This window comes from Musca autumnalis, unplaced genomic scaffold, assembly GCF_047663935.1.
Source record: "Musca autumnalis isolate F117 unplaced genomic scaffold, ASM4766393v1 scaffold_3, whole genome shotgun sequence".
Lineage (NCBI taxonomy): Eukaryota > Metazoa > Arthropoda > Insecta > Diptera > Muscidae > Musca > Musca autumnalis.
The window spans coordinates 79,204,230-79,228,890 of NW_027411866.1; the positions used below are offsets into that span (position 1 = coordinate 79,204,230).

General features: G+C 37.2%; 1 protein-coding gene across 10 annotated transcripts in view; it reads right to left on the reverse strand.

Moving 5' to 3' along the window:
* Positions 1 to 22,820, reverse strand: part of Tao (Serine/threonine-protein kinase Tao) — a 56,745-nt gene extending 33,925 nt beyond the window's left edge. Inside the window, exons 1-3 of one of the 10 annotated variants that reach the window (XM_073972046.1) lie at positions 22,416 to 22,442; positions 21,696 to 22,007; positions 21,462 to 21,527 (exon numbers count right to left, since the gene is read on the reverse strand). The gene's annotated coding sequence lies outside the window, so the exon portion shown is untranslated. Of the gene's footprint in view, positions 1 to 21,231; positions 21,528 to 21,695; positions 22,182 to 22,415 lie in introns of those variants that run through there. The other 9 variants (XM_073972042.1, XM_073972039.1, XM_073972038.1 and 6 more) reach the window with 9 other exon arrangements.
* Positions 22,821 to 24,661: the final 1,841 nt, after the last annotated feature.

Here is a 24,661-nt window from a genome sequence, read left to right on the forward strand (position 1 = left end):
CAAAGGCGAAAATTTGGTCCGTAAATTTTCTGAAAAAACCTATTTTTTGGCTTTAAAATTTACAACTGTCGTACAGGTACCCCTGAACCCCGCGTGATTTTAGTTTTTTTACGTGCCGGATCTAATGAGCTCTTCCGCGGTCAAATCCATCCACTAAAACGCCGGATATAGATACCTTGAAAGTAGGAAAATCTGCAAAAATATATTTTGACAATTCCGCGAATTGAACCGCGATTTTCTTTGATTATTTTTACATAAATGTAATCCTTTATACGCGATTATTATATTTGCAAAAAGGTGTGTCACAAATTACAAAGATTCGGGAGTAATATCCCTATTTATCCCAAAATAGAATGTGGTGGCACATCCGAAGTTCTTGACGAATCTGTCTAAAATAATTTATATTGACGTATTTTTAATAGGGGGCCATTAAAATCGGATGCACCTTATAATCATATGCACATCGCGTAATTTTTGCCCACTTGAAGGTTTTTTGAATAGTAAGATGCAACTGATGGCACACTTTGGCCGCTGAATGAAACATGGGAAAATCCATGCATATTGATAGACATGGACTCCCTGTATCCGAAAAGCACATGCACCTCAACCGATTTAAACCAATTCGCGAATTATACGGTTTTTAACTTCTATGTTTTTTCTTTGATTGTAATTTCAATATTACTCTCTACTTCTTATTTCTATTGCTTATCCCAGAAAGCAAATATACTTTCACGATGACTAATTACTTTTCTCGTAGAAGTTTAAGCAAAATACTTCAGGATTTGGATCGAAATTTAGCGAAATAATAGAATAACTCCCAACATTTATTTTTCAAATTTTTCGTATTTAACCAAAAATATATTTTTGAAATAATTTCCAACAATAAGTTTCCGTTGTTTGTTGTTGCTGTAATATGCAAGTTATAAACGCGATCTTTATAATTTTGGTCTCACATTTTTCTAGGCGTTGTCTAGATTCTGTACGTATTTTTAAATTATTTTTTTAGAGATTTTTTGGACTTTGATTTAGAATAAATAAAATTTATTCCAAGATTTCTTCAATATTTTTTGATTTACCGCGAAAATAAAAATAAATTTAGCAACTATTTTAGCATCTACGGATAGATATCACATTCTGCTAACGATTCATATATACATGTTCTTATTACAACTCAATAGGAATTTTTAAATATTTTTTCTTTACAATAGAGTAAAACCGCATATAACTTTTGAGTGCAGCATCCAATTTTGTGAACGCGAACAGATTTGAAACCACGATTTTTTTCTTAACCCATGTACCAAAAATGGCGGATGTGCTCGCCAAAAAAGTTTTTAATTTTTTTTCTATGTAATTGTAAAGGAAATTTGAAATTTACCATATGTATTTAATACCAAGTTTATCGGTACGCTTGGAATTAATGATATTACATGGAAAGATATCTTTGGTTAAAAATTTTAAAACTGAAGATAAATACTTTGATAGTTCATACTTTGGAGAATTTACGCTGGAACATATTGGACGTAGAGGAGTTCCTTCCTTGTGAAACTTTGGTAGGCCGTATATTTTAGGCGCTACCGCAGTTTTATTTATTAATCTGCTTTTATCCATTTCATTGATTAAGCTTAAATAAAACATATTCCTGTAGACCAGTAGTCGGATCTCTTCTCTGTATTTTATATGTGCACATATCCATCAGTATGCTGTTCCTTTTTGTTTCATTGTCAGATTTTAATATTGCCACCCATTGTAACTCAAATTATTTGATTTAATACGTTTTTAAAGTTTTCCATTTTTGGAATTGGAATCATTCTGGTTTGTAATTCGAATTTTTTCATTTGTAATTCATTGAATTCAATTTTTAAACTTGAACAATTTCATTTTCAAACAGAGATGGAGCCCAACGAGGGGCCCTAACCCTCGAAAATAAGATTAAAAGATTCATGCTTTACTAGAGTTGTACAATCTAGTTCATCTGAAAGATCTTGTTCAATAGTTCAGCTCTTTTAACCGATCTAGCTCAGTAATCTAGTTCATACCCAGCAAAATGTTCGATGACAAAGATGCCATTCAATCATGGGTGCATGTGATCTGGCATGTCATCTTTTAAGCATCTTCACCGATGAATTTTATATGAACGTGGACCCCAAAAGATGCTATTCATTTTTGGATCCAAAGCATGTAATTTTCACCAATGTCATTTTCACCAACCCTTTGCAATGACATTATCATTACGACGAGAGTTTTAACAACGACTTCGAGCCTCCGACAACATCAGGCCAATTGTAAATAATTTAGAAAAATCTGTATAAATATAAACACAAAATCCATTTCTATTAGATCGATGGAATGGGTTCAAATGCTGATGAATATATCGGATCTTTCACGACTTCCTTTGCATGGGTGCAAATGCTGATGAAAAGATCGCATCTTTCACGACTTCCTTTGCATTGGTTCAAATGCTAATGAAAAGATGGGATCTCTTACGACTTCGTTTGAACCAATGCAATAGATGCAATGAAATCACCTCTTCGCAGGGAACACCTTCCTTCAAATTTTGCTGGGTAGTTTTATTCCATTCATAAAGAAAGATTAACTTGGTATTAATTTAAGAAAAAACGTCCTTCATTTAGGGGGCTGCCAAAAAATAGTATGTTGTGTGTGTGTAGAAATTATCATTTCGAAAAAGCTTTGAGCGTAGTGTGCGTTTCTTCTTTTTATTTTTTCTATCCAAAACAAGGCACTTCAATAGGTAATGGATTCGACATATTGGAATATGTTATGTCTCCATGTTTCTGCATTTGTGAACGACATGTTAAACTAGATTGTGAATCGTTCGTTCGTTGATCGTACGGTCGCCGACTGATTATAGTTCAGTGAACTATAATGAACTATATCGACTGATCTAGTTCATACGCTCTTTTCAATGAATCGTTCAATTGAACTAGTTCGGTCATGAACTATACAACTCTATTAAATACATATGCTTCTAAAGTTTAACGGAATAGTGATTTTTCATAAGAAATTAAAAAAATCAAAACCTTTAATCTTTTCCACCTCCCATCAATATTTTTTCCTCTATTAAATACATATGCTCTACCGTCTGAGCTAGGCGGGCCTAGCGTCATCTCTGTTGTGTATTTTGGGTTCTATAGGCGGGTTGAGTACCTTAGACCTGTGGAGCCTCCGTGATTAGACGGGCGGCCGATTTGAACGCCGAGATGAAGCACGTAACAAAGGAATTTTTTTAACGATTTATTTCGACCTTTCGGACTTTGTTGGTGCGGTTGCTCCATGGGCTCTTAATAACTTCTATCACTTTTAGTGGTAGCATATTATCAACTTCTTTATATGTAATGGTCTAAACTGCAGGAGGCATTGCATAGTGTGTTTTTAAATGCTAGTTTAACCGAGACCACTTTTTTCAAACATTTTGAATGTCACTGGAAACTCGTTTAAGAGCCTAGCCTCATCAGGTGATATCTCATCAGGGTTAAGTTTATAAGTTGAACTGGTGGCGCCCATAGCTTCGATAACCTTTTCCATATTAGTCTCAGAAACACCGATATGGGCGGGGCCCAATTAAACAGAATACAGGGGTTGTTCCAAAGTCAGAAGAGTTACGCATATACATGTCAATCGTGGTTCTTAGGTTGCATCAGGACGGAGCCTCGTTGATACCTGGGCGACCTAATGCGTAGCAGGCGTAGTTGTCAAGGTTCTGTCATGGAATAAAAAAACCAGAAAAAATAACCTTGATGATGACGGTAGCAATAAACTCAATAAACTCAAAACTGGATGTGCCGGGTGTCGAGTATTTCCCTATAGTTTTCAACCTGTCGCTTGCCAAACACATCGTTCCCGAAGTTTGGAAGCCAAGCCAAGTTTGGAAGTAGCCAAGCCTGGCATGGTTCCCAGCCAAGGTGAATCGTACAGACCGATTTCGCTTTTGTCGCCCGTAGCAAAGACACTTGGGGCTTTAGTCCTCCCCAGCATCAGAAATAGCTATCAAGTTGCCGATCAATAGCATGGGATCCGTAAGCAGCACAACAACAATTTAGGATCAAGAAGTCTAAGAACCGTAGAGTGAAAGATGGAGTTGTCCAAATTGGGGTGATATTGCCGGAACCGTCTAAACCAGTGTTCACCAGCAACAACAAATTCAACCGCTGCGTTTGTGTTGGACACACACACGAGATTATCTATCCCTCTCTAGATAAACATCGTGTGCGTTAATTCATTGCTAAAACAAAGAAGATGATCGGTGGTGAGAGCAACGTTCAAACTCACCACAATTGAGATTGTGTGTGTTCACTCAGACACGGCTCGCGAGCCCAGTGGTGATTAACACTGATCTAAACTATCCGGTATGTGATGAAAATCGATTTCGAGCTCAAAACGAGTCAAAAACGACTTTGGATAGATTTTTTTATGAGAAAAAGTTTGAAATGTAAGGACAGGAATAAAAAGATAAATTAACATTTATTTTCCTTATTTTTGGAATATTTTGTTAACAAAATATTTGATATTTTGATAAAAAAAAGCACAGAACAAAAAAATCTACTTTTAACATCTGTGTTTTCTCCAAATTGGTGAAGACAGCCGCTTAATATGTTGTTATTCGCTGTTTATAGTTCTCATCATGTAATAGCACAAAAATTTCCTCACTTAGCTCTCACATAGGCCAATTTAATTAAGAACACACATTTATTTTATTTTCCATTAAATTTTTGTTCGGCTTTTGCCTACGCCACAACAAAAAGTCTTTTATGTCGCCTTGTATGTGGGAATTTAATGAAATTGAAACAACGTGGAATTGAAATACGATGCGGTTCCCATCACATCTAAATACAATTAACTCGTTTTGGACAATTCGTTTTCATACCAAATCGATTCGAAATTCATCACATACCTGTATACCTCTCGTGACTTCCAACCGCTGCAGACGGCATTAAGATCGTAACGTATGCGGATGATTGTACGATCTTGGCGTCTGATGATATTTGTGAACGGCTGAACTCATTTTTGTCTGATCTTACCACTTTTTCCTCGCGAGGAATATACAAATATCATACAATAAATCTACGGCCACTCTGTTCACCACCTGGGCGGCAGAGTTGAGAATAGATTTGTATGTCCTAGTCGAAGGTAGCAAAATTCAGACCACAGACCCAGGTAGGCCAGAGGGATCTTCGTGATATAGAAAGAGACGTCCAACTTTACAAGAGATAACCTCTAGATCAACAAGCCTATTAAACTGGTTTAAGTAGCATTTACATGAATGCTGTCGCAGATGCAATAATCAACTATCATGTGAATGCGGTCCTCGAAGAACATCCACCATCTATAGCAGCTGAGGAGCGTCAGCTGTCAGGACAAAGCAGAGTAGTTTTGGTTCAATGCGCTCGGGATGACACCGTGCAAAACAACTGCCCAGCATGCGGCACAGGCCTGCACGACCCACTGCACCTTTTCTACTGCCTTGCCAAACCTACAAACAAACTTAAGTATAAGTATGATTACAAACCATCGATATAGCCACATTCTTACAACTGATTGACCCAGAGTCAGATTAAGCAGAAAATTGAACATACAAACATATACAGGTATGTGATGGAAATCGATTTTGATCTGATGATGATGCATGTACATTTTCCGACATCGAATTGTTTTCGATATCGGTTTCATATTCCGTTTTGTTCTATGGAAAAATTGATCAAAAAGACGTGTGATGCTATTCGATAATCGTTTATTTTTGTCGTTTTGAAAACGATCCTATTTTTGTGGTCGATTTATAAACGATGTAATGAATTTTGATATTTTTTAGGAAAATAGCTTGAAATTTAAACACGTATATAGAATAGATAAATTTACATTTATTTGCCTTATATTTAGTATATTTTGTTAAGAAAATATTTGATATTTCGATAAAAAACACGGATCGAAAAATCTACTTTGAACATGTTTCTTTCCTCTAGATTAGTGAAGGCATCCGCTTAATATGTTGTTTGCATTGTTTGTAAACTTCTCCTCATGTAATTGGACAAGTATTTCCATACTAAACTTCCATATAGGTCAATTTAAACAAGAACACAAATTTATTTTATTTGTTATTAAATTTGTTCGGCTTTTGCCATCGCCGAGACTAAAAACGTGTTTTTATTTCTATTTTTCTTCTTTAAACTGTCGATTAGGGATCACCAGTCCGTTTTTTGTTTGTGGGAATTTAATGAAATTGAAACAACGTGGAATTGAAATTCGATGCGGATCCCATCACATCTAAAAACAATTCAGTCGTTTTGGGCAAATCGTTTTCATTGCAAATCGATTCGAAATTCATCACATACCTGATAGACTACTGTTACAACAACAAAGAACTGCAATTGTGGATGTACATATTTTGATGATAATTAAATTATAGTTATTTCATAAATTCCTTTGAATTAATAAAAAATCATGAACATCGTATTTCAATACAACATTTTTCATTTTCCGAACAAGACGTGAAAACTTCATGCCAAAGGGTTGGTGAAAATGACATGCCAAAGATTAGTGAAAATGATATTCTAGAGAATCGGTTAAGACGACATGCCAAAGGATTGGTATAGATGCCATGCCAAAGAATTGTTAAAGATGACATTTAACCGAGTTAGCGAAGATGATATGCCTAGGATCACTTGCACCCATTCTTGAATAGCATCTTTGGTATCGAACATTTTGCTGGGATCCTTTGTTATCTTCATATACTTTTATTTTGTATTTGTCATCTATGTATTTCCATGAGATCTTGCATAATTTCCCGTAACCACACCGCTTCTGTTGTAGCCATCCTTAGAGCCACATACTCCACATCAGATGATGAAGTTGCTACAGTCTGTTGTTTCTTGCTACACCATGATGCCGTAGAGCTATATACTTTGTACGCTCTGATTTGAACTCACTGATTTTCTGTCAACACTTTCCGATGCCCAATGGGTTCAGCTATATCTCTTTTAAATACAAGCTTGGTGGATGCTGTACCTTTAAGATACCTAACAATTTTCTTTAGGTGTTGCCAATGTATATCTGACCCCTTGGGTGCATAACCAATCATTGCCATTTTCTTGCCTTTTGGATCTAATTTCTTTCTATTTGCATCTGAGATCCATGCATATGCTTTACACTAAAAAACTTTTATTTTTTCTAAACACGGTTTCCCATTGTACCATATTTATGCCGGAGTTAATTTTCCATCAAGAGATCGGGTAGGACATATATTTAAAGTGTATACAGCTGAGAGTGCAGCCTCACTCCACAAATATTTTGGACTACCAGAATCTAGCAGCATTGATCTAATCTTCTGTTGGTCAATTGTTAGCTTTGTAATTTTATACTGAGGGAACATAGCTGTGACCAACCCCTCATATTCTTTAAACTTCTCAAAAACCGGAGATTTCCTCTTCATAGAAAATGCCATTGCGAAGTTGTTAGCCGATAGCCTTAGATGCTAGTGCCATTTTTTACATAATTTTAAAATAAATAAATTATTGCGAAGTGAGAATAATCGTCTATGAAAGAAACGAAATAAATGCAGACATCCCATGATGTAGGTGTTATAGGACCGCACACGTCCGAGTGAATTCTTTCAAGTATTCTTGTCGATCGGTTTATGGTGCCACTAAATGGCTCTCGACATTGTTTCGCTTCGACACAAATGTCACAAAAACTTAATTCTTTTGTATTCAGACTTTCATTTAGCAGTCGCATGCTTTATGATATTTCCATTCCAGATATTCCTGTATGACCTAAACGTTTGTGCCACAGTGTAACATCGTTCATGTACATAACATAGCAGAAAATGAAATAAGGGTTATAGAAAGTTCGTAAAGGTTTCCTCTCAAATACGCAACTGCAATTTTGTCTTCTCCAGTATTGTTTACGAAACTGACTGCTAATCCAGCCTTTGTAAGCTTTTGAACAGACAATATGTTAACTCCCAAGTCAGTAGTGTACAAAACACCTTTCATATAGAGTTCAGCTCCTTTATTGCTAGTTCCATCTATTTCGCCTACATAATTTGCTACAATAGATTCACTATTTTTGGCTATATTTATTTCAACCGGAGCGTTCAGTTTTTCCATCGATGAGAAGTAGTATTTTTCTTTAGCCATATGGTCACTGGCACTCCAGTCTAATTTGAATGTGATTATGGCTGCATTTTCTGACTTGACATTCTCTCTGGTGTTAACCATAAATGAAACAGATTTGTCTCTGCTTGCCAACAATCCTTAGCTTGATGGACGAATTTATTGAATTTATAGCACTTACCGTTGAACTTCTTTTTCTTGATGAACTTTTTGCTTGAAAATGGAGTCTCGTCACTTACTCCGATCACAAAGTTTTGCTTCTTCTGACATTAACCGCTCTTTGACTATATTTAGATTCAAATTTCCATCATCCACGTTTTGAAGAGCTGTTACCGAAGGGTCACACTTTTCCGGCAGCGGGAGAAACAGTTGAGCCAGCACATCTGAATCGGCCATTACTGCAACCGCCAATTTCAACTCTCACCAGGTTTTCGAATGCTAAAATAAATATGCGCTCCAATTGAATCTCCGTCATTCTTAACTTGGCCAATTTTTTCCTACAACAGACTTCTTGGCAAAAGTGGCATGCAGACTATCCCACATATTCTTGGCACTTTCCTTATCTCGAATTAAACATAAACAATCCAAATGCACAAAGCTTACAATTCAGTCCATTGCTTTCGTATCTTTCTTCCTGTATTCCGCTAAAACAGTTGCATCACTTGGAGGATTGCCGGTGAGAACATCCAATAAGTTTTGCGAGTCCAGATGACTTTTTACACGGAACTGCCAGTCATAAAATCCTTCTCTTTTCTTTTGCTTCGTCCATAACCTCTTGTAACAGCAAAATGAAACACGCCAAATATTAAAGAATTGATAAGAAAGTTTTAATGTATTCAATGTTTCTGCTTGGACCAAACGTGAAGAGAGAATTTGTATGGTGAATCGTACGAAAACGTAAAGGCGAGTGCTCATCTTGTTCATCTATGCCTTGGACCAACAAAGTTCACAAATTCGCCATATCATGTAATGTTCAAAAAGAACTATTCTTTTAAATAACTTATGAAACTAATTGCACGACATAAGTTCAGGATGTTTATAACTAAGTTGATTGAAACAAGTATTTAAATAGTTCTCTATAGGAATTGAGATGATGGTTCCGAAGCATGGGTACTTGCTCAAGCAGATAAGGCAGTGCTTTGTGTGTTTGAGAGAAAAATTCTACGAAAGATCTATGGGCCAATCTGTGTAGACGGCGAATATCGGCGTCGTATGAACATCGAGCTGTATCAACTATACAATGACATCAATATAGTTGAACGAATCGAGATACAACGATTGCGATGGCTAGGCCATGTTATAAGAATGAGTGATGATGAACCCGCTAAAAAGGCGTATAAATACGGGCCGCATGGAGGTTCTCGCAGATCTGGAAGGCCAAAGCTTCGTTGGAGCGAACAAGTGAAACGAGATATCACAAAGCTACACATCCCAGATTGGGAAAATACAGCAGCAAACAGAGAGGATTGGAGATTTTTTCTTAGTTCGGCTTATGGAACAAATGTTCTGTAAAAGGCCAGCTAAGTAAGTAAGTAAGTATAGGAATTGAGAACAAAGTTGTGCAGATTTATGACATTATTGTATGAATGGGGCTTATGGCTTCGGAGACCGCCTGTTGGTGCATGTTTTCCATGGAGAACGCAACCGATGGATGTCCGATGGAATAAGGTATTGGATGACTTCGCGATAGCACTTGAAGTCCTGATGGATGTGTCGGGGAGGTGGGATGACACGGCAGATATGATGTCAGCGGGAACTGTCTAGTCACACAACAACTGTCTAGTCAACACATTAAATTGTCTTACTGATAGCATCCTGGTTTCCCCATGGTGGGGATCCCTACTGGACATTTGGACACAAGCCGTTGCAAATCGGTGAGCATTATTTTGGTATGTTTGCAAATTTTTTCAACGTGTATCGCTGAGGAAAGTAGTCCAGACAGGAGCTGAATAGTTAAAGACGAAGTGCGACCAATGGGGGACTTCCTTTTCACTTTCAGGTTTATAGGTGACATGTGATGTGAAGTGGAGGAGATTGTCAGTATTTTTGGATTATTGACTGTGGGTATAAGACTGTCTCCGATGAATATATCGAGTTCTAGGTTTACTTCTCGCGTCCAGGAAGTGAAGAGCGACACGGATGATTTTGTAGGGGGTAACATAAGATTGGGATATGAAAATTCAGCCATTAGGTTTATGGGCCGATTCCGTACAGCGAGGCGAGTCATGTCGCGTCGTCTATCGTCTCTGCGACAAAATTTAAAAAATGCACTACGTACAGCGATAGGAAATAATCGTCGATAACAAGTTATTTTTATTCGTTTGTAAAAATGAACGGCGACAGCTAATTTGTTGTCGCCGGAAAATGAACATACGGCGACAAAATTTGACGTCGTCGTGCGACTTTTGCCATACGTAATGGAAAAGTTGCAACTGGCGACTCGCCTCGCTGTACGGAATCGGCCCATTAATCTTGCGGCACTCCCAATTTCTTCTTGCGATATTTGGACTTTTTTGCCTCAGAATTCGACAAAGGCTTGCCATTAAGGCAATTGGTAAGCCAACGCGTGTTATCGTTTGGAAGAGTAGTTAATGAACATTGAATTATCGCCCGCATCGAACTCCTTAGACAGGTCAAGAGATACAATTGTTGTTGTTGTAGCAGCATCACATGCTGGGTTGACAGCCGCTGGTCGAAACACTTTTGGTTTCGGGACAATCCGGTACGAAAGAATCCGCCACCATGGGATTGCAAGAGCTATTCGAGATCCAGAACAGTGCTGCAATCCTGGTCGTTATTTCCTGCAAAGCTGTTTTTGTCCTATATGCTATCCTGAAACCATGTTGGTGGGAAGCAATATTTCAGGAATGAGAGCAACAGAATAAATAGAAACAGTTCTCTGAAATCGTAAGTTGTAAGTTGTTTTTTATAGCCGGCCTTTAGTCGGGTTTTTGAGACTTTCTCCTATGAACAGGTGAAAATTTCGGCTACAAAAACAAAATTTTCTTTTAAAGCGTAATTTTGCTTACAAAGGGCATTCGAGACCTAAATCTCGGGGTCTAATTTTGGCACTGTCTGTGGTATATATTTTTTTTTTCTAATTTGCGGAGAACGATCGGTAAAGGAAAGATGAGCGAAAACTTTTGCTACAGATGAAAGAAGAATAATCGGGCTGTAAGATTCTATCGGGCTTCGGAATCGGAATAACTCGGGCCAACCTTCCAGATGTACGGAATCATCAACTTGTAATTGATAAATCTAGAACTTTGGTCAGGTATCCCAAGCCTGTTGCATCGTTGTGATCAGAGTCCCAAGGACTACCTATGTTTCCATATTTCAGCCCGATCCGAGAGGGGCCCATATACTAGGTAATGGTGTTAAAGTAGACGAAATGTCAAGACCCATATGTCGGGAAGAAAGGACTTGCACCGGGAAAAAATAAATTTCAGCCCGATCCGAGAAGTGCCCCTAAACGAGACTTGTTCCAAGACATATTCGAGTTTTGACGATGATTTGGATTCTCAAAGAATCTTTTTTATCTACAACATAGAATGAGTTAATCACAATCTCCATCATCATTCACAAAAAGCACCTCTAAAATAACAAATTTATTTAATTGTCTACATTTGTGATCAATAACAACAGAGTGTATTGTCCGTCCGCCCATTAACACAACATTTAAACATAGATTGGCCCAAATAATTCCAAAATAAATTTAGTTTTTTGCACACTCACACAACAAAATACTACTAATTTCATGAAACACAATTCAATGACCTTGATGGCCACATTATTTTCACCCGGTAATTAGCAATGGAAACTACTCTCATTCAAACAATTATAAAAAATAACAGAAAAAACAACAGAAAACTAAATCACAAAACACACGTCGTCATATTTTTTAAAAACAAAAAAATGTTTTAGCAATTTATTTGTTGCTATTGTCGTCGTTCGTTCGTACGGTTGCTTACATTGTGATGCCCCCGTCCCAGCATCACATGCAATGCATTTTCGTAATACTCATCATCATCGTCGTCAGAGATTTGTTGTCGTCATACTCTCATACACATTTATTAGCATGCATTTCTTTGTATTACAAACTTACGTACGTACGTCTATCTTTTTTAGTCAGACTGTCTGTCTTTGGATTCGTACGTATGTATGTCTGTCCATAAAATTTGTACATATGCACAATTTCGTCGTCGTCGTTGTTGACGGCAACCACTAATGCTAACTGGCTGGCAGTTGTACTTATTTTGCTTGCTGCTGCTGCTCCTCTGTTGTTTCATATTTTATTTGCGTTTCTTGAACTTTTCTTCTTGCTAGCTAGGCTGACTGACTGGCTGATTGCTTAGTTCTCTGAGGAGTTATTTGGGTGCGGGCGTTAAGCAAAAGCAAGCACGCAGGCACAATCCCAACAGCAGCAGCGTACAACAAAAACTTGGCTGCTGGCTAATCCACAAAAAAATGCATTCCAATATTTGTTATTGTATTTTGATGGGTTGATGTGCAAAAATTTGTTGTTAAATGAAGATACAACAAACGTGAAGAACAGAAGAATATTTGGTAAGTATCGATATTTTTGGGACAATAGATTTTTTTATTATCTCATTACATTTTGTACATTTTATTTCAGGTACTTCTGAATTATCTGAAGGACACTTGAGATGAACATTTCCAGGACCAAATATACCGTTCTAGTTCATGGATTCACACACAAGTTTCAATAACAAGAATCAAAAGATTAACATTAAATTGTCCTTTGTGATATATGTTCGTATATACACGCCATGTAATTAAATAAAGCGTGGTTAGCGCATATACAGATTAACTGTTATTATTATCTTTTTTAAACTGATATAATATCCTTTACAGGTTAAGCATTTACCCATTTAGCTGATCAAAACATACTAGTGATTTTGGCTATCATTTCTAACTATCGATTTAACTGGTTACTGGTAATGCAATGAAGGGACAATTGAGTTTCCCAAGACTATCCAATTACATGTTAAATTCACCAGACTATAACATTGCGAGTAGATTTGGCGGTAGCTAGGGGTGTTTACCAGTAGCCAGCAAAATTGCTAGTTATTCCCTAGTTACCCGAACAACTGGGACATGACACATCTATCATATGTATTACATTTTTATCGGTATTCCAACATTCCGAGACATGGGTCCAGAAAATCCGAAGTTATCTTTGCTTATATATCATATAGGTGCCACCGTGGTGCAATGAATGCCCGGGATCGATTCCCAGGCCAGACATTACAGTTTCAGTCGTGGCAAATATATCGAAAAACGCCCAATAGGTGTTGAGACGAGAACACAATTCTGAGAAAGTAGTTCAGCTAACTACTTTGTTGGGGCAGTAATTTTCTTCTTCTATCTGTCTGATTAGGTTGAAGAGGGGCGATATAAGAATCGCAACATGCCCGTATGGACATACACTTAAGCCAGGATAGGCCTGTTGTGCGCTCTAATTAAGGAAGCCTAAAGTGAAGATATTTTTTTGTATTGGTTAATTTATTAAATAAAAATAAATTCGTCAGTTTAGAAATTCAGTACGATTAAAGTAATCTCTTAAGTTTTTGAGTTCAGTTCTTGTGTTGTGTTGTTTTCCAGAAATTGATTTCTTAGCGTCGAAGGCTGGGCAATAACAGAGGTAGTGTTCCAACGTTTCGTCGTCCTCTCCGCATGCTCTGCATTCACTGCTTCCTGCACAACCAATTTTGTGCAGGTGCGATTGTAGCCCTAGGTATCTCGTAAGGATGCCTGTCAGTCTACTAATGTCTTTTTTACTCATCAAAAGTAGTTCCATTGTTTTATGCTCGTCTGGGTTCCCCCATAGGATTTTTGTATTTTTTCTGTCTGATTACTAGTGGTTACTGTATTATACGCTTCTTATCTAGCGATAATATATGCTATAAGTATGGACTTGCGCAACACATACAATTTGTATTTGCTGTAATCAGCGCTAAAACCAACTACCAGTACCAATTAAAATGTGATCAGCGATCAGGCCTTAAACCTGACTTATGTCCAATTTTGTTTTATTTACACATAAGCGCTACTGGCTATCGACTTGGCAACCTTGTTCTTACTTCTCAACTTTTTTTTTTGCGAACGTTCCCACTCCTCACTTTCCCACCCATGCCGACCGAAGGGGTGACCTCCCTTTCACGTAGGGATCGCGTACTCACCATGATCCGCATCATGATGGGGTATGAGAGGGAAATTGAAAACCAGCTACAGAATCGTCTTCATCAGCTAGTTAGTTAATTACTACATCATGCGTATACACTATTCATTCAAAAATAAAATTATTTTAGTTTTTATAAGGTCTATGCTCATGGCAAAGTCTACATTACAGTATATAGAACTAAAATCAACACACATTTTGTTAATAGGGTCTCCCATAGAATAATTCGTGCGGTGGAAGTCTATATATAAGAGTTGATAGTTTATACTTGCTCTGAAAGGAACATTTATTCTATTAGATGAAATTAAGTAATCCGAAGGAATATAACCCATTTAAGTTTTGAGCACCATCATCGAGTTTAACATAATGCGTCTACTTTTTAATGTAGGTAATCGAATTAATTTTAGCCTGCTTGTGTATGAAGGCAATACAAAATTTCTGTTCCAATGTAAACCTCTCAGCGCAAAAAGCAAAAATTGTCTCTGCACTGATTCAATTTTATCAGAAAAAATTGCGTATTGAGGGTCCCATACAACAGAACCGTATTCTAATATAAGTAGGTCTAACAAGAGACGTAAATAGCTGTTTTGTTATATAGGGATCTGAAAATTCTTTTGCCCATCTTTTTATAAACACTATGACACCGTGAGCTTTATTAACAATAGAAATTACATGATTATTAAAATTTAATTTTTGATCCATCAAAATGCCATGATCAATAAATGATTCTACAGTTGATAATTGGAAACCGTTAATATTGTATTGCTTTATTAAAGAAGAAGATCTGGAATAACACATATGTTTACATTTACTAAGTTTTAAATCCATACAGTTGATTTTGCACCATTGAAAAAGTCTATTCTATCTCTGGAGTAGATCAGCTTGCTTCTCCGAATTGTGAGTAATGAATACCTTGACATCATCAGCGTACATTAGCAATCTTGAATGCAGTTTCGAATTTGGCAAGTCGTTTATAAATAGAAGAAAGAGAATCGGTCCGAGGTGACTCCCCTGCGGAACACCCGATGGCACGTTAATCAATTTCGATAGACATCCATCAAACTAAACTACCTGTGATCTGTTTTGTAAGTAAGAAGATATCCATTTTGCTAAATTAGTATTAAAGACCATATAATCTAATTTGTACAACAAGAACTTATGGTTAACCCTATCAAAAGCTTTGCTGAAATCTGTATATATTGTGTCAGTTTGACAACGCTGAATAAATCCTTTTATTACAGTCGATGTAAACTCTATTAGATTTGTTATAGTTGAAAGGCCACTACGAAATTACATTAGTAATCATTTCTTCGAACAACTTAGGAATAGCGCTCAACTTTGCAATTCCTCTATAATTGGATACATTTGTCAGACTACCAGACTTATGTAAAGGTACAATATAAGACTTTTTCCAAAATGCGGGGAAATAGCCGAATTTAAGGGAAGTGTTAAATAATAGTGTTAAAGGGATTGATAATGTATCAGAAAAATGCTTAAGAATTATACTAGGTACCCCATCAGGACCTGGACTTTTAATGGATTTTAAACTTCGCAAACTTTTGGAAACGTCTTGGTAACGTAAGAACGTCATATAAATTTCATCAATCTGAGATAACTTATAAGGATATGTATCTCTAATTTGACAAGATGCATTTGAATAAGTTGGGGCAAAAAAATTTGCAAAACATTCAGCAACATCAGTGTTTTTAATAAATTCTGGATTATTGAATTTTAGTAAAAGAGGGCTTAGAAGCGTTTTTTCTTTTCAAGTTAACAAAATCATAGAAGGACTTGGGATTGGATTTAAAATTATCTTTAATCTTATTGAGTTACTCATTGTATAATCTTCGAGATTCTAGCGTATACTTGGACCTAGCAACAGAATAATTTGCGTAGTCAATCGAAGAACCTGATTTTTTATATTTCCGAAAAGTTTGTTTTTAGATTTGTTATGATTGGTAACTCAGGAGTAATCCATTGATATTTATTAGAATTTGTAACTTTAATAGTTGGAACACATTCCAGCAGAAATTTTTTTAGTATATCATAGAATTTATTTATTTTAAGATCAAGATCAATATTACTGTTACAAAGACATATTTTATCGCATATTTTCAAAAATCTTCCACGCTGTCTGTAACAAATTGAAAAGAGAAAAAAATAAGGAAGATAGTTTGAATATTTCTTTGTAGCAATGTAGCCTCTTCAATTAGGAGACAAGGACGAATACAGTATTTTTATATGACCTCAGATCAAAAATTTTCGCGCACGATAGATAATTCTCAAGGGGAGTAACCGATGTTCCACACAAAACTTAATTTTTTGTTTGGTAAATTGTAGTTCAGTTTTATTTTTTGAGGAAGGTTGTACTCGCGACCCCTATTCCCGATATAATACGCAAGGCAATAGAAGACTCTGCTGGTACCAACTAAAATTACTGATGAGATTGTGACCATCCTCCTGAAGATGGTGTTTGGGTGTTATCGCAGTGAGCCTGGCACGTCAGGAGACATCATCATGATCTAGAGAGAGAGGTCCAAAGGTACATACGAGAAACCTCTATCAGACAGTCTAGGATGATGCAGTCGTGCAGGCAGTACAAAGATAAAGTGTGAATGCCGTACTTAAGGACCACCCCCATTTATCGCAGCAGAAGAACGCCAGCTGCCAGGGCAAACACGGGTGGTTTTAGCCAAACACATGCCCACATGTGGATTGGGACCACACGACACGTTGCATTTCTTTAGCTGCCCTCTAACCGCACTCGCCTGTCTCCTGATTCCTTACGGATGCAACATCCAGAATCAGGTAACTGAAATAATATACCAACATATTTGCGATGCTACAACAACAACTGATGATGTTCCTCAAATCAACCCTGAAACGGAACAAGTGGCTAGATCATCTAAAGAATTGCAACATTGAAACCGGAATTAGTGAATTGTTGGCAACGGTTAAGCCACTCTCGAGCCTGGAAATAGGGAGGATAGGATTTCAGTCACGTTTGACCAGGTTACGGTGACTGATCCGAAGAGATGCGCAAGTTATCTTAATCGACAATTTGTCGAGCATCCCAGGAGTGAGAGATCGAAGAGAAGGGTACTACGTCGCATTAAATCTCTTTACCGGGGAGTAATCACTACAATTTGCAATGGATAATGTTGCGAATGCAGGAAAGATGAATCGTACAGACCAATTTCGTTTTGGTCACCCGTAGCAAACACTCTTGAGGCTTTACTCCTCCCCAGCATTAGAAATAGCTATAAGTGTCGATCATCAGCATGGGTTCCCAAAGCAGCACAGCTCTACAGCGCTACACGCCATCTCCACACATGTTAGCCGATAACTCAACCAGAACAAGCCGTACGATAAGGCAACGTTATTAGGTCTATGGCGACTCTGTTCACCACATTGACGTCGGAGGTGAGCACCGAATTGAATGCCATGTTCGATGGTAGAAGAATTCAGACTACTAACCACCACAAGATCCTTGGCGTAACATTCGACAGTATATTCACCTCGTCCGCCCATGCCACAGCTATCTGCGACAAACTGAGATGTAGGAATAAGGTCCTCAAGTCCCTAGCGATGGAACAGTACTCAAAACTGTCAAAATGCCGCATTAAGAACTGCAACAGGGTGCCTCCTTATGTCATCAGTGGATCATCTGCATGATGGTTCAGAGATACGGCAACATAAAGGCGTGCTCTCGTTGCAGTACTTGGTCGGATGTTACCGTGGTGAGGAGGATTTCCGCACCCAGGCATGTCAAGAGGGATTTTCATGTTGTAGAGATTGGTCCAACTATATAAAAGAGAACTACTAGATCAGGAAGCTTATCAAGCAGGTTAGAATTGTATGTCACACTGATGAAGTCCCAGATGCCATAAACACCTATCGTGTGAATGTTGTCCACGGAGTACAGTACAGAACCAGGGTTCGAATATACCTCCAATACGGCAACTTAAAGGCATGCTCTCGTTGCAGTACTTTGTCGAATGTTTCCGTGGTACAGAGAACTCCCAAACTCAAGAATGTCAGGATTGGTTTTCATGATGTAGAGAGTGGTCCAACTAAATAAAAGAGAACTACAAGATCAAGAAACGTATCAATCAGGTTTGGATATCATTCACACGGATGCAGTTGCTGATGCCATAAACAACCATCGTATGAATGCGGTCCACGGAGTACACCTCCCATCTATGGCAGCCGAAAAACGTGAGCTGCCACGACAAACCAGAGTAGTTTTGGGCCAACTATTCCCGAGATTGTGCAGCCGTCCAAATTCCTATAGGGCAAGTATCGATGACACCTTGCTAAACATCTGCCCAGCATGCGACACAGGCCCGCACGACACACTGTTCTTTCATGTTTTGATGCACTTCAAACGGAGTTGTGAAAAAGGTACTCCATTCCTCACATTTTAACCGCATTCGGATGCAATCGAAAGAATCGCATCCATTTGTCACATGTTAGTTCAAACGAATGTAGTTCAAACGTAGTAGTGAAAAAGGCACTCCGTTCGTTACATTTTATTAGCACTTGCTTAGAGGTCCCTACAAGCAACTCGGTTATTAGATCCCTACAAAAACAGAAAAGCGTTTAAACATTTCCAAAAATTTGTTACTATAAATTAAAAAAATATTTAATTTGCGAACATTTTTGCGGTAACTCACGAGAAAAAATTCCTAATGGAGTGCTGTTGGAGTACATGTCGAAATCTTAACTGGTGATGGGAAGACAATATACAAACCCATTTATCAGATGAAACAAGAATTGCTTTGTGTTCTTTAAACTTCGCTAAAATATTTCAGTTGCACACTCATGCATTGTACTCGAAAATGCAACTAAATGCATCAGAAATAAAAATGATACATTTTGGCTTTCTACCTGCGTTAAAAATACGCAATTGTGACGTTTTGAAACACTTAGCTTCGCAGTTGTTAAGTACTACGGCGTTAAAAAACATAATACTTCACACATTTGCGGCCAAGCTACTGACGATACGGAAGTCAGTCAAAAGTGCAGCTTGGATAAAATGGAGAGCGGAGGAAACACGTATGGTTGCGATTGAATTTAATGAAGAATTTTCATAATTTGTGTTAATGTAATAAAGTTCGTATGATTTTTGTTGTACACAAGTAATAAATGCATTTTATTTGTTCCCGGATATTTTGCAATGGCTTGCAAACATTTCGAAGAATGCCGGTATCAAAATACGTGCTTTGGATTGCATCCTATTCTACACCAAACTGTCAGTTAAAATGCAGTGCCAAGGGTCAGTTAAAATGCAGTGCCAATGGGTTAGTTAAAATGCAGTGCCAAGGGTCAGTTAGTGCTAATGGAATGCTTCCCAGCAAAATAAATTGGAAGTAGTGCAATGTGGACTAGTTCTGCCACGGCATGTTTTGATGCAGTTCAACCGGAGTCGTGAAAAAGGCACTCCAGTCCTCACATTTTAACCGCATTTGGATGCAATCCAAAGAATCACATCCACTTGTCACATTTTAACAACATCCGGATGCTGTTCAGCGGAGTCGTGAAAAGGGCACTCCAATTCCTCACAATTTAACAGCATCCGGATGCAGTCCAAACGGAGTCGTGAAAAAGGCACTCCGTTCGCTACATATTATTAGCAGTTGTTAGAGATCCCTACATGTACATAAATCATCTCTACAGGCAGCGTCATACATTTTCCAATAAGAGATAAGCGTGTTAACTTTTTCAAACATTTGTTAATACAAACTAAATAATATTTCATTTGTGAACATTTTTCCGGTAACTCAAGAGAAGAAAATTTCCGAATGGAGTGCTGTTTGAGTACATGTCGAAATCTTAACTGGTGATGGGAAGACAACACATTTAGCAAATGAAGCAAAAACAGTTCAGCTTGGAATAAATGGAGAGCGGAGGAAACACGCATGTTTGCGATTGAATTCAGTGGAGAATTATCATAATTTGTGTTAATGTAATAAAGTTCTTAATATTTTTGTTTTACACAAATAATGTATTTTATTTGTTCTGGCATATTTTGTAATGGCTTGCACAATTTCCGCAGAATGCCTGTATCAAAACACGTGCTTTGGACTGCCTCCTATTCTACCCCAAAGGGTCAGTTAAAATGCAGTGCCAAAGGGTCAGTTAAAATGCAGTGCAATGGAGTGCCTCTTTCCGTAGTCACGCTCTTGTAAAAATCATGAGTGAAAATGCATAATTTGATGCACTTCCAGATCACTTGTACATATCATTTAACTGCCTCTTTGGAGGCAAACTTTTTGCTGGGTTCTTTCACGGGTAACGCTTTTGTAAAAACAATGAGTGAAAATGCATAATTTGATGCACTTCCAAATCACTTGTACGTATGATTTAACTGCCTCTTTGGAGTCAAACTTTTTGCTGGGTAGGGTTACTCTGAATGAAAACTCCCCGTGAGTTTTCTCACTATCTCCCTTAAGTTGAAAATGTAAATTTTCATTTCATTTACATTCATGGTTAATATTAAAAATAAAAAATGTCATACCTATTTAAAGTTATGATTTAAAATACATTTCTATGTCTTACATGGCCGCTCCATACGCATTAAACTCACTTTCAAACAAAAAATCAACGATATCGTTGATGGCAATAAGAATTACGAATATATTCCTTATTTCCCCTTGGGAATAAATAAACAATACAACCGATCTGGCACCTGGACATGTGGCAACACTATTTACCGCCCTATTTTGACAAATGCAACTTGAAGTTTTCAAACAAGAGCAGAGCAGTGGCAGCAGAAAAAAATCTGTTCAGCAGTGGCAGCAGAAAAATTGGTAAAATTTAATCGTGATTTTTTGGGTATTTGTTTTTTTTTTCTAATTTCATTGATACACAATTTTTTTAAAAATAATAACACAAATTACTCACTTATGCACACGTACGTTGCATTAACAATTGCAAAGAAAAAACTCTAGTAAATTGACATTTGAGCGAGCCTTTTCCCGGAGACTAGAAAAAATAAATGTATCTTTTTTCTCCCTCTCTTGTACGACGACATCCACACCACACACAACATCCGATTTTCTATTTTCACCTCTTGCAACCCCCTGACAAACCGACAACGCAAGACGACGAAAATATAGAAGAAAAACACATACCCTTTTGACACCTTGACACTTTTCTTTCTGATTTGGTCTGTAACTTTTTGCTATGGCCTATGCTGGCTGCAAAGACAAAAACAAAATTAGGAAAAAATCGAATTTTTCAATATTTTTGTATGTGTCTATTTAACAGAAGCACCGATGGACGAATGGATGGGTCGGTGGAATCGAGAGGGGGAGACGGGCACACAACTCTAAGTTGATAGAGGGCAGCTTTTTTACATAACTTACATTGCAATAAAACAGCTAAAAATTCCTTTTTTCTTAAGGAGTTGCAAATTTTTTCGATCTATGTATTGGATACAAAACTTATGTATTTTTTCCTCGTTTTGTGTAGATTGATGGGGGGTTCGTTCTTATTGTTGCGAGCGAGTTGAATGCGATTTTTTCACTGTAGACACACACAGCTTGGAAGACTTTTAGACGTCGCGATTGATTTTCGTGTTTTTTTTTTTCTTCACTGATATCTCGAACTTATTACACTATTTGAATTCAAATATTTATGTATTGTTTTCGAATTTATGTTGCAGTAAAAAAAGTAATCTTTATAAAATTATCTTGTATTATTATTTTTATTCTCTTTTCTCATCAGCAGCACACATTAACACGGCGATTCACGACCAGAGGAGGAAGCCAGTCGGCTGAAAATCGGCGGCGCGCCGCCGCCGCTCGTTTTCTTCGAGTCGAGCCGCCGCCGATTTTGTCGGCTCAAATCGGCTAAAAATCGCCAGTCGTCAAATCGGTAGAAACGGCGCGCGCCGATAATTTTCAGCAAAAATCCATGAAATTTCGCGATGTACATAGTCCCGGTCCACACTAGACTGATTTCATTGAAAATTTTCATGAAATTTTGCTTTCTGAGTAATTTTATGAAATTTCTGTAGTGGGGAATTTGATCTAAGAACGTCTAATTTCATGAAATTTTTTAATGAAATTCATTCTAGAGTGTACCGGGACTATGTTTAAACTACATGTTAACTAAGCTGAAATTTAGCCGCGAGTCGGTAAATAAGTCGGCGCGCCGCCGCCGATTGTCTTGCACAGACGTAAGCGAGCGAGCCGAAAAAATCGGTCGGCTTCGTTGTCTGTTCACGACGAATCATTTCCAATTTTTTTTCTCTTATGTGCAATTAAGGCTAAATCTTGTTTTGTGCACTCGTCTTTCGTCTTTCAACGACTTTTATTTAATTTTACACGAATGCAAATTCCAATTGCAAGTCGTCTCATTCAGAAATGCATTAAAATATGTATCCTTTATCTATTTTCTGGTTAATTTAATTTTATTTTATTAAAATATGTAATTAATTTGAACACACACAACACAAATGACAATGGCGACTCACGAATAAATTTTTTTCTAGGGATACATAAGTCGACATTTGATTCGTATTCCGTAATTCTCTCTATTTTCTTCGTTCATTCCTTCATTTTATCCATTTTCACAGTTTGATTAATCATGACGAATCGAGTAATCGATAATCTTTAAAGGCAAAAATTCAAAGTCTTATGCCACACGGTGAAACTTTCAATATATTAGTACGTTTGAAATGCCAATTCCTTTGCGTAGACGTCAAATAAATCCTCGTTAAAAAGGTTAACCCTGCAAAAGGCCAAAATATAAACATGGCCTAAAAAGAATATTTTTGTTGTAATTTCCCCAACAACATAAAGAAAATTTTGACATAACATATTCAAAATTTGTCGATACCACTACCTTCACATACGATTCGCGTTGCGCGTTGAAAACAACAAATACATAACGCTGAAAACACATCCAACGTTTGAGTAAAGTTTTGTGCGTCGCGTTACGCGTTAGAAACAACAACCACATGAAAAAAGTGTAAGTGATGTCCGCGTACAAAATAGAAAATATTTTTCAAACGCTTCTACTCTGAAAAATGTCAATATGAGCATTTCAGGTTACATGAAAACCACCATATACGTCAAAATTGGCTAATTTGTGAACTATATATGATAAATATAGAGCAATTTTACATTCCATTTCCATAAATTTTCTTCTAGAATTAAACAAACTCATCAGATTATGCTTTTCCACATCATGAATAATGAAAAATATAGCTATAATAAACAGACTTAAGAAACAAACTTTGTTCATTTTTATAACCACAATGGCCCGATGTTGCCCACAGGCAACATTTGGTACCTCCCTAACCGCAAGGAATTGATAAGAATTTTTTGCATAAAGGACTTATTTTTGCGACTACTAATCATAATAGATATGAAAAATATTTTTATCTCTACGGAAAAAAATTCGGGGTTCAAAGGGTTAAATACGAATTCCGTAATGAATATACTCCAGTTTGTTATATCATATTCGAGCCATATCATGGCACAATTCTTTATGTTGTTGGGGAAATTACAACAAAAATAATTTTTTTATAAAGGGATTTGACTTTTCATATTCGATCAGCTGGTGCGATACCACTACCTGGTAGTTCTGCCATGAGCCATATAGAGGTCTCGAGGCATTACACTCAATGGATGTGCATGAAAAAATGTATATGGGACAAAATGTATGAAGTGTTTTGTGTGGTTTGTGGCGGTGTAATCATTGAAACCATAAGATCCATTTCCAAAATTGACTATGTCGCTCTATTTCTACCAGAGTTCGAAAATAAACAGTACACTAACATAGTGTACCGTTCCGAGAACAGTATCACTAAAATATTTTTAGCGTTAGTGTTCCGGAACACAAACACTAAAAAATATTTTAGTGATACTGTTCCGGAGCACAACGATAAACGTAGTGTACCACATTTTGGTACACTAAAAACCTTGGGTACCGCAGTCGGAACACTAAAAATCGTAGTGCTCCGCTGTCGGCGCACTAAAAATCGTAGTGCTCCGCAGTCGGAACACTAAAAATCGTAGTGCTCCGCAGTCGGAACACTAAAAATCGTAGTGTTCCGCAGTCGTAGCACTAAAAAATCGTTGTGTACCACATGTCGGAACACTAAAAAATAACGTAATGATAATGTACCACACACAAGTTTATTATGATTTGCGAGGAAAATTAAATATTTATAATTTTTGAGATAAGCACAAATTAGGACATAAAAACTCAGATACACCTCTTAGATCCATGTGTGTATACATATTAATGAATAACGTTGGAACTTAAGTAGAAAATATAGAAAACATTGATTCGGTTGTTGTACAATGGCGCACTACAAATT